This window comes from Mus caroli, chromosome 14 (assembly GCF_900094665.2).
Source record: "Mus caroli chromosome 14, CAROLI_EIJ_v1.1, whole genome shotgun sequence".
Classification (NCBI taxonomy): Eukaryota; Metazoa; Chordata; class Mammalia; order Rodentia; family Muridae; genus Mus; species Mus caroli.
In genome coordinates, this window is record NC_034583.1 from 15,844,584 (window position 1) to 15,856,586 (window position 12,003).

A 12,003-nucleotide genomic window follows, 5' to 3' on the forward strand; every position below is an offset into this window, starting at 1 on the left:
CATTCCCCACATCTAGATACTAAGATGATTTTGATCATTTTAAAACAGCAGTCTCTGTTACAGATCCTCTAGGATCTATTTGGCAAACCTTCTCCCCTCTAACCCAGTCAGAGAATGATTTATAATGGTAGGCCAGAGCTGGCTTCTCAGAAACTGTGTGCAAAACAGTTTCATAAATATTGCTCTCTTGCATTATTTTGAAATATTACTTCTTTTTAATGTTCTGCCAAAGTCAAATTTTTTTGCTTACTAAAAATCCATGGGCAGGCTTCCTACTCAGCCAAAGTAACAGGTGGTACCCAAGTTCACCTGGTGGGAGAGGCTGTTCTGATTATCTCTAGCCCCAAACTGAGGTTAGGGGCATGATGGATAACAGCAGATGCATGGATAATCTTTAATCCAAACTTCCAGCCTGCTAGCACAATATATTTCTTTAATAGTTCTTAACTCAATATATTGGCTTGTAGTTAAGTATCTCTAAGTAGCATGAGGATTTGATAAGTACATTCATTTATTTAAAAAATAAATAAACTTGACAAAAATTTGATAAAATAGGCAGTGGCACCCATATAAGCTCCAAGTTTGGTTTCTGCTGAAAATTTCTTGGGACCTTGAGCATGGCAATAAATCAAGTTGATCTCAACCCCCAAATGCCATGAGTCACTGCTGAAGAGAATTCTGGTGTCACAGTGACCCAAAGCACACTAGAACTTTGTGGGAAGCAGGCCAGGAGGGGATATTTTTGTTGTAACATTTACCATGGAATGTTGAAATGAGTTTACTGTCATATCACAGCTTCTCTGCTGTTACAACACACTTTGATAAAACCCAACTTTACTTCCTTCCTGGTTTTGTATTTGGGAATTAGGTGGCCCTTTCAATGAAGCATCATTCTAGGCCTGTCCATCAGCAATGATGCTAGCAGCTTTCATTGTTTTAGCTTCATTGGCTTTTCTTAGAAACGAGCAAAAGTCTAACTCATTCTTAATAGATATCTACTAACTACTATTTACTTTGGCCTCTGCTGCTTTATCAGTATGGATATCTTCTCCCATTTTCTTCACAGTATTTTTACATGAGCAAAAGTTGCTGAATTTGATGTGATGTTTTCTTAACCTTTATTTTTTGATTAATGTTCTTTCAATGTATTAAAATATTCACTTTATCCCACGTACATTACCAGATTTTTAACTTCCAATCTTATTTTGCCTTTCATATTTACATCGAAAGTCCACCCGGAATTTCAAAACTATTTGTGTTTTAAACTGATCAAATTTTATTAAATAAGCAGAAAATGTAATTATTTGATATCTGATAAACTTTTTTTTAACTAAAATCTCAAAATGAACTCTTCAAAGCTCAATAACTACCCCAGAGAATTATTTCAAACATGCAAATTAGAAGCAACTACAGTCTCATATTAACTCTTCAGGAGAAATGAGTGTGTATGCTATTTGCCCCCTTGTTTTATATGCTATGTATAACCAGCAGACAAATACAGAAATAAAAAGCTACACTAAAGGCAAACTCTAGACAAATTATTAGCAAATTAAAACTCAAATATTTTAAGTTTTTTATTTTTGAAATTAAAATTTTAAAGTTGAATAATATTTAAAAATGTTTTAACCACTGGGAATGGTAGGGCAAAGCATTATTTCTGTCACTCAGAAGGCAGAAGTAAGTGGATCTGAGTTTTGAGGCCAGCATGGTAAGTTAATCACCAAGTGTGGGACTATGATAGGCAGCCTATTTTGGTTGAATGGGGCATGCTCTGGTGACCCAATAGAGAAATCTACAAAGGACGGAAAGGCGAGCCACATTCCCAGAATCAGGTGACTGTCCATAATTCTGTGACTTAGTCGAACAGACAATGTCCCAAGCTTCTGGCATTCTGGCTAGACTCCACCCCCACAGTTACCTGACTATAGCCACAGTTACCTGGCAACAGTAAGATAGCCCAGGCCACTATAAGGGAGGCTGCTTGGCCCCTCCTCACGATCTTTAGCCCTCACCTTTCTTACCCTCTAGCTCTCCTTCTCTCTTTCCCTTTTCCCCTCTCTCCATGTGGCCATGGCCAGTCTCTCTCTCTTTCTAACTTCTCTCCTTTCTCCCTGTCTTTCTGTAATAAAGCTCTAAAACCATAGACTGTCTCTGATCATAAAAGCCTGTAGTGCTTAAATGATGGGATAGGCTTTCTCCTAAGGAGTCACATCTAACCTCCTGCCAGAAGACCATCCTGTGCTCCAGTCACGGACCTGACCAAAGATCCTTGCCAGCATGAGAGCCGCCGGCATGGGAACCATCCAGTGCCCCCTCTCTCTTTCCCTATCTTCCCTTCATCTCTAGGGCCTAGTGCTGCCCTGGGGGGGTCCCCGATTCTGTTCTCAGCTCCTCCGCCATATCAAGCGTGGGATGTTGGAGGCTGAGAACCTAGTATCTGGGACTGCCCCTTCTCCACCACCTGCCATGTGGGGGTCAGTGGCTTAACACAGCCAGATGCCCATCCGGGCTATGTGGAAAGCGTGAGCAGTCCTCCCGTGTCCTCCCACCCAGAGAACTGGAACTCTGGCGGGACTCGGGTTCTCTCCCACTCCCCTATTTCTCCCACACCCATGCCACCCCCGCACCCCCCACACACACAACCAAGTATAGTGAGTTCCAGGCCAGCCATGACTACATAGTAAGACCCTATCTCAAAACACAAAACAAAAGTTGTTATTGCAGCTAAGTATAGCTTATGAAAGAAATCAAGTTTGGTAGTCTGATACAACAATCAAAACTCAACTCAATAAATCTAATACATGGAAGGAAGAGCTAGAAAGATGGCTCGGTGGTTGATCTGAGTTTGAACAGCACCCACAGAAAATGCATGAGCTGTGAGCATTGACTGGTAACCTCAGCGCTGGGGATGGGAAGGGAAGGGTAGGGGGAGAAACAGGCAGATCCTGAGCGCTCTCTGGGAAGTCAGGCTGGCCTAAATACACAGCTCCAAATTATATGAAAGACCCTGTCTCAAAGAAAAAAACAAACAAAACAAAACAAAAACACAAACTAACAAAACAAAACAAAAAATGGGAATATATTGAATGTCATAAGTGTACTCCCATCACAGCAAGGGCGAGCAAACCAGGACACCTCTCTTGCATGATACAGACGTGGTAAAACTTAAATGTCCACCAAACATGTATAATTGAGTGTTTTCCTAATCTATATGGCATGTTCACATGGTAATACACTAAAGGTAGATAGGATGTCAAGATGAATTCACCAGACAACCAGTCAAAACCCTGGTTCATTTCCATACCTTCTATGTAGGTTCCATGCTGTGGCGACACACTGGGCTTTCTTCTACACAGAGACTACACCGCTCAGAACATGACATTGGAGTACTGAAAACATGCCACTAGGAGGGAAATAAAGCCCATTAAGTCTTTTCCCTGTGTTAGGGGGAGGCCTTCCTCCAAATCCCTTCACTCAGCATTCACCATGACTTGAGGACTAGTATTTCCTGGACCAAGTTAAAGCTCAGTTGATAGAGTACTTGCCTGGCTCACACAAGGTCCTGTGTTTGATCCCCAGTGCTGCATAAAACTGTGTGGGTTGGTGTATACCTCTAACCCTAGTACTTGGAAGGTTGGGGGCAGAAGGATCACAAGTTCAAGGTCATCCAAAGCTGCACAGTTCCAGGCTAAGTAGGGCTACACAATATGAGATAGAGGGATGCAAGCAAGCAAACAAAGAAGCTCTGCACTTACAAAGTAAAAAAAGATTTGGAGTTTTAGACTGAGCCCACCCTATCAAACAGCAACCATGTGAGCTGAGCAGCATGGCAGGGCTCTGAGTAAAGATCCCAGAAGAGTTCTCTGTCTCATAGGCTTGCCAAATTCCCTACTCCTGGTACCTGGCCAGTTGCTAGAATATAGTTTCTGTGATTCTAGGTCAGAGGTATGCAGTAGGCCACTGTGCAAGGACAAAGTTCTTCACTCTACAACAGAGCCTTGATTTGATGGTTTCTGTCCCTGTCTTAGTTCCATTTCTGCTGCTGTGATAAAACATCATGAGCAAGGTGATTAACTTAGGGGGGTGGGCTTATTTGGGCAGTACAGTTCTAGAGGGATGAAGTCCATTGCTAGGGAAGCATGGCAGCAAGCAGCAGGATTGGCTGCAAGAAGCAAAGAACCCACATCTTGGCCACACCCCCCCACACAAGAAGCATGCATGTAGACTCACAAGTGCACACACACACATACACAGAGAAAGAGGGAGAGGGTGGGGAGAGGGAGGAAAGGAAAAGAGAGAGAGAGAGACAGAGAGAGAGACAGAGAGAGAGACAGAGAGACCGAGAGACAGAGGCAGATGGAAACAGACAGACAGACAGAGAGAACTGGATGGAAATGATCCATGGCTTTTACTCTTAAAGATAGACCTCAGTATATAGTTTCTACAGTGAGCCTTCACCCTAAACTTCCTCTAATAGTGTCATCAACTGGGGACCAAGTGTTCAAGAGTCTGAACATTCTATGGCCTCATATACTCATCTGAATCACTATAGTCCCTAAGGATGTCCACAGTGTCTAGGTCAAGTATCACATTCAAATCCTACAGCGAATCTCTCAAAATGCACTCCCCTCTCCCTAAGGGGAGATCCTCCATGGCCCTGCCAGCACAGTATCTCATGTCCTCAGTTCCTGCCCTCTTCTTCCCACACTCTAATTCTCAGTTGGAGAACAGGACCTCAGAACAGACAGGGCACCAAGGATGTCAGCCCTGAGATTAGCTGATACAAGGAGCTCATAGACACAACCACTTTTTTTTTACTTAAGATCTTTATCCTACTAGTTTCTTCTGGAATTCTACTACATATTATGATGATGAGCAATTTCATACCAATGAAAATCTGGAAAATGAACCAGAACTACTGCCCTAGCTTAGGTTAAGGGAGGGAGTAGGCCAGAGCTCAGGATAGAGAAGAAACCTTAATACTGGTTGCAAAGGCAGACACCCTCCTCTCCATACCCTTAACATAATCACACCACTTTCATATTATAAAATGATAGAGTATAACATGGTTAAATACATCACTGATTTGCCAATACTAGGTATTGGTGTATCCATCTAACTGGCGGTGTGGCTGCCTGAGGTATTGATTGTACTGTCTAGTGGTTGAGAGAGATGTTATCTTGATTAATTAGAAGTCAAAAACAAATGCATCTTCTATAAGATCTCTTGTGGTACTCACCTGGGAAAAAAATAACTACAATTGTCAAGGAAATGTTGAAAACTTAAAAGGACAGGGTGAGGAGGTGGCAAACGACCCCTTCTGCCATCCATCCAGAGCAGGATGAAGCCTGTGAATACCCAGTAACTAGGTGTGAGCTTATCAACAGATATGTGGGCTTTTATCTCTTTCTTCCTTTCACCTACACCTTTAGGTTGAGAATATACAGAGAAGACCCCTAGAGTTCAGGGGAACAGCCTTCCTCTCTTGGCTGCATCTGAAGAGCTACCCTCTCTACCATCCCAAAGGCTGGTAAGTAATCAGGTATGGAATTTCACACTGCAGGAGACCATAATCTTCATGATTGTTATGTAACATAAACCAGTAATGCTGTGTATTGAGGCATGGTTTCATGTGCCATGGGCTGGCCTAGTCATGGTTCTTGTAGCCAAGGAAATCCTAAACATCTGATCCTCCTGCCTTCCCTACTAAATGCTAGGATTACAGGCATGCACCAGCAAACCTGGCTTATATGATACTGAAGATCTAACCCAGGGCTTGGTGTAGTTAATATTGTTCTTACAGAAACCATTTGCTTGCATTCTAAACTTTGGCCAAAGATAAGGATATTTTTATTGAAAAATCTCAAACCATTTAGAAAAGAGGAATGTTTCAACATATTACTGAAGCATCATAAAACCGGACCTCAAAATACCAACCTACACAGCATCACAAATCATAATATTGACAAAAGTCAGAAAGACAGCTGGCTTTCTTTGGGGCCTGTGAACTCATTTCTCTAAAGCCGATCACACTGGGTTTTTTCGGTTTTTCCTTATTTTTCTTTATGATCTACATTTTTTTTAACAGTTCCTCAACTTCAGCACTGCCAGTATGCAAAAAGCTAATGGCAGTTACTTGCCATTGTGGGTGCAGGGAAGGTTGAGTTATGAGTGAACCTGGAAACACGGTAGGTCAATAAGTAACTGCTCTGCCACTCGTGAATGATTAGACATTTGGAAAATGGCATTGTTAAGCCTTAGCATCCTATTAGCTGTCATTGATCTGTTCAACATGTATTTATTAGAGTGAAGAGATTACTATGATAAGACAAAAAGATGTCCTGTCCCTGCCAATGCTGAAGCTCTAGTAGTAGCTGTGTCATTTTAAGTGGGAAAATATATGTAAAGGACTTTGGAGTCTATGATGTGTTTAGTAACTATAAGATACTATTGATATTTTCATAGCAATCAGAAGATGATTTCTGCCTTCATTGGGGCTGAGCTGAAGAGTTCCTTCCTCATACTGTAAAGCAGCCATTTGAAAGTCTAAACTACATAATTGGAAGACTGTTTGCCAACATCACTTTCATTTATTAATTTGATTTGTTTACTTAGAATTCTTTACCTTCATGGCATAGTTATAAATTGGTTGAGTCGATGTCGCCTGGCACAGGTCATCCTTTTAGATAAATTCAGGTTACTCCTCCATCTCTGCTTCTCTTTCATCAATCTCCATATTAGCCAGATAACTCAGACTAGATCTTGGCTTGCAGTTGGTTCATCCATTCACCCACTATCATTAAATTCACATTTTGGGGCACAGTATTTGGGTCATATGTCCATAACACAGCAGGCGATCTGATCCTTGTAGGTTGTCAAGGAAATCTATAACCTCTATTTCTGGCAAATTTGATAGAATATAGAATTGAATTGTTACCTTCTAAGCAAGGTGTGGGAACTACATAATACCTTATGTTGTACTCTCAACCGACCTGCTTCAGTGTCCCTACACAGTTTAACAAAACAAAACAAAACAAACAAAAAAAGAGTCCAAAAGAGCTATCCTGGATGGCACACAATTTTATAAGTAGTGTTTGAAAGAGTCGGTTTTTAAAGTTTCATGTTAAATTAATACATTTTTTTCCAAAGAGTATATGGGTGGGGATCATGTCCATAGTTCAGCTATTCCATTACCCTCTTAACCTAGTGAGGACAGGGCTTCATGAAGGGAAACTATTCTTTGACCGTTATAATCATTCATTAAACATAAGAAACACAAATTTCTCCTAACAAGTCCAACACATGTAACAGAAATATGTTCTCAGAGAGGTCTCATTTGTGCCTCTAGCATCTATTCAGGTTTTCATAATGTCTTAGCTCATTCAATAAATGGGCAGTGACTATAGCAACCATACCAACCTTCCAGCTCATGCAGGATCCCCTGTATTCAGTCGAAACCAGGTCTTGATTTTGTGTTTTCACCTTCTTGGACATATTCAATCACATGAGCATGATTCTCCCCAAGGACCATTCAGGTAAGCCTCTTTATCTCACAGAGAAACAAATCACAGGAAAAGATGTGTTCTTGCCTCACTAGTCCATGGAAGCTCCCAGATCTGAAATGTGCTGAGTGTTGGTCTGCAAATGTATCTCATGTATGTGTGTGTGAATGTTCTCCAAAATAGGAGATTTCAAATACTTCCCATCGAATAAACGAACATGGGATGCTCACCATCCTCTCTCCCATGTTTCCCACATCAGGACACATGGTCCATGCCATCTGCCTTATTTGGGGTTACATTTTATATTCACACATTACTTTCCTATAATAATAATATTAATAATACTATCAACAATAACTAGGTTTAGTGGTAGCTATTTTGTCAAGAACTAAGGGAAATGTCCTATACATAAATAGTTGAACTTCAGGGAGAAAAAAAACCATTATTTTAGAGATGATAAAACAGACTGAGACTAAACACATTAAAATGTTGGGCTTGATTATCTTTTGGTGGCAGAGAAATGACCTTACTCTTAGGGAAACCAGCCATCTAAGTGTGCATGAACAGGCCTCCATCAGCAGCAATGGTTTAACCCATGAATCACTATGAAACCCCATGCTATTTATACTCCTTCCTTTGTAGGAAAAGTGTTGCTGCTCTGCCTGTACCAACCAGTAGCCTATACTTGTAGCATTCCACTATGAAAACAAATCTCGGTGTCTAGCTACACAAGTGTTTGGTGCTGAAAGAAAACACCCAGTGTTTAAGATTCTAGAGCTCAAATTCCACATCGTTTTTCTTTCCTCAGTTGCCTAACAACAACATGAAAAATCAGATTCTCAGAGTTACGCAATGTCTGTGCCTTGGGGTACAGCATCTGAACCTTCTCCTACATGCTTAAGTAAAACAAACAACAACAACAGAAAATGTCTCTTGCCTGGAATCTTCCTTCTCTTACATCTTAGCACTAGTTGCACAAAGAGGAACCCTAAGACACCCAGAGCTTCCCTAGTATTCTGATTTAGCTAATGTTTCATTAAAGAAAAAAGAATCACTAGTAGAATATATATATATATGCATATACATACACATATACATATATATACATATATAATAGAGTTCTATATATTGTACTACATATATATATATGTGTATATATATATATATATATATATATATGAAATATAGAGTGCTATAAATATAAACACAGTCAGCCTTCAGGATTCACGGGGTATAGTTTCCTGAACTCAGCAGAGCCAGATGAACACTTGTCTTCTTATATAAATTATCATAACTTTTACATATAACATTAATATACTCTCTTGGATCATTTAAACCATCTGTAAATCGCTTCCAATACTGAATACAATTGCAGAGGTGTGTAGATAGCTGTTATGGCATATTGGTTAGTGAGGATTGTAAGGAAAACAGAATCTAGATGTATCAGCTCCATACCCAATAGGTTTTCATCCTCAGTCAACTGAATCCATTAATGTGGACCCCTGCATATGCATGGTGCTTACTTTTTAAGTTAGTACTGGGCCAGCAAACAAAAAGAGCACAAAGTAGGGAGAGCAAGGAGAAGCCAGAACCTATAAAGCTGAACTACAAGTCAGGAGGAGTGTGTATCCCTCCGGAAGCCAGAAAAGCCTCTTACCTTTTATGGGCCTCCAGTTTGGGTAGAGGAGTTGCTGTGCTCTGTTGGCACTTAGACCACACATTAGAAATCCTGGAACAGAAGGCTGGACAGGCTAGAGGAAATGTGAGTGCCTCATGCTGTTTACAGCAACCAGTGGAGTCAACAAGCAAGCAAATGGAGCCCCAGCAGCAAGTCCGCAGAAAAGCCAAGCATCATGTCCACACCTCTACTTCCTCCTTGGTCACACCTCTACTTCCTCCTTCCACTTCTCAAAGAAAATGGATCCTGAAAAACAGAATTGTCAGAAACATAGTTCCAGTTAGCCCACACAATACAAGTTCACCCTAGCCTGCCCCACTCTTTCTCTACTTGCCTCTACAAGCATCTTAGTCAATTGGAAATAAAGAGAGTAGCATGTTTTAAAGCAGGATGCTGATGCACTAATGCTAGCCTGGGATCCCACAGTCTCTAAGCCCTTCTGAGCATATTCTCCAAGCAGCTCCACTTAACGGCTGTTCTGAGGAAAGGGCTCACCTCTTATTCTATAAACATTCTACGGGGTGTTAGATTTCTTCTTTAAGCAATGTTTTAATGATTTCTGGAGATATATTTCTGTGAAACCACACCTGGCAGGTAGGATGATGCTGAACTACACCACGGGTCTGGTTTCAAGTTTATAACAAGCCTATGGCCCAAAGAGAGAGCAGGGAATTTGAGTCTATCAAGCGCAAGTAACAAGGCACAGGTGAGTCTTCCTTACCCTAGGTCTTTGTAGCATTTAAGATGAGAATTAATGCACCTGATTCCCTTTACACAAAACAAAGTAGACCAAGACCAAGAAAAGGCAAATCCATGATAGGGAACATGCCAGCTGGCATTTGCAAAGAAGACTGCATATTTTCACAATTCTGTCATGTTTTTCCCACCTGCCTCTATGTGAATGTCTTATCTTTCACTAGCCTACACATACCTAAGGTCAAACGACCTCCTTCTCTGTATCTTCTCCCTGAGCTGCCCAAATATAGGTGTCTGTTGATGTAGACCTATTACCTCCAAAAGGCTGCACTAGATCTGCATGGTACCTTAAATCCAAGAACCAATTATGCAATTCACTGACGAAGAGCTTTTTGGATAAAGCCACCTGGTAATTAGAGGGACTCCCTAGTGTGCCTCCACAAAATGGGTCCCTGCAATAAGCAACCCTCCTAAATCTAGCACACACTCCCTCCCCACACACACACACAGGCAACTGCATTCACTGTAGAAATCAAAGGCCATTTGCTAACTTCACGTCATCACCTGAGCCAGCTGGGGTAGATAGCAAAGAAGAGCTGGGCTAATTTAGTCAGCTGGGCTCACTCTGCCCTGCTCTGACTGACAGGCTGGGCCCCTGCTCGTGCCTGAAAAGCAGCATCTGGGAATGACATACAGTTTGATAACATAAGATGCTTAGGGTTTTTGGCTCAAGTGAGATGTTCGGAGCTAATAGCCCTGTGAGCTGAGTTTTAGCTGTGATCTGCACCTTGAGATATCTGTTCTGTCTGGCTCAGGAAAAAGGGGAAAGAATGAGAGCTTATTTCTAGAAAGGTTTCTGATGAACAGCATTTGTCATTGAAGGGGAAGATGGGTATAATTAGCTTGTCAGTCTAGTTTGGGCTGAGCAGGCTGTCTCTGCTAAGAAAGATGGACTAACTGCCAGAGCCACTGACAGGCAGTCGATAGCGCAGCAATTAATGTCATAAATAATTCCAGAACCAATTACATCAAAATGGACTCGGAGCTTTAAAAAGGTACAGAATTCTCTTATTCTTCCTGCTAACAGCAAGAAACAGCTTTCATTTTTCTCCGTAATTACTTTTCATTGTATATAGCAATACAACTGAGCTTTTCTGTCCATATTTAAGCCTTGTCTTTCTCCGAGCCTCTTCCCCCACCACCAGACTCCCTCCTTCACCCCACAGGACAAGGCTGTTAAAGTCGATCTTCCCTGCCAGAGCAGCAGGGTGAATGTATAATCTTTTAACTTGGCTGTTGCCTGAGAACTCCAGCTACACCTAAATGATTAAGAGCCGAGTTTTCGAAAATGTCATGGACCGTGACAGCGGAATGCCCCAAACAATGGCATTTGGAAATGAAGACATTTGCGAAATAAATGGATTTGTCTTATTATTTTAAAGGTTGCTGTGACTTTACTTACACTGAATATATTGATCCCTCCCCATTTCTTCTCTTTCTCTACCCCCCCAACCCCGTTCCCTGCTTTGTACACTTCCAAGCATGGACACCAGGCCAAAGTGTTCCCTCTACACTGTGAATATAAATTCAATACCACACATGTATACTAATGGGCAATTTGTTTTTCAGAAGGATTAGTCTCTTTAACATAGTGTTTTCTTTAAAAAGCCATTCTCTGGAGCTGTCTCAACTCCTCTGCCAGTTCTCTGTGCGCTATAGTAAGTATGTAGATAACACAAAGGCTATTATACCTATAATGGTGCCTCACACTAGATATCAGTGGGGCTAATTGTCTCCCTCCAACCCCCCACCTCCATCAGTTGCCTATATAGGCTGGATTAGAGAAAAGAACGGATTGTGGGAAAGCAAATTACTGTAGGATTCATTCACAGCTTTGTTCCCTGCCTGACAAACATTTCCAACTTTTCAGCCAGAGTGGCATTTACTCTGGAGGGACCAGGGAAATGGCTCAGAAGCTCCCACCATTTCAAAACCAGCCCAGGCTGCTGTTGTTGCCTGCAGTTTGCTGAGTACGCTTGGGCTCTGTGCTCCTGCTGCTGATGGCTCTCCCTTCAGCAGGAGGTGTCACTGCAGTGAGTGGTAATTACAACAGAAGATTTTAGAGGA

At 41.5% G+C, this 12,003-nt stretch overlaps 1 long non-coding RNA gene across 1 annotated transcript in view; it reads right to left on the minus strand.

Annotated features, from left to right (window-relative positions):
* LOC115029251 overlaps positions 1 to 10,340 on the minus strand; it is a 56,121-nt gene extending 45,781 nt beyond the window's left edge. The window contains exons 1-2 of the long non-coding RNA XR_003834826.1: positions 9,902 to 10,340; positions 9,160 to 9,426 (exon numbers count right to left, since the gene is read on the minus strand). This is a non-coding gene — a long non-coding RNA (uncharacterized LOC115029251). The remainder of the gene's footprint in view (positions 1 to 9,159; positions 9,427 to 9,901) is intronic.
* Between the last annotated feature and the right edge of the window lie 1,663 nt (positions 10,341 to 12,003).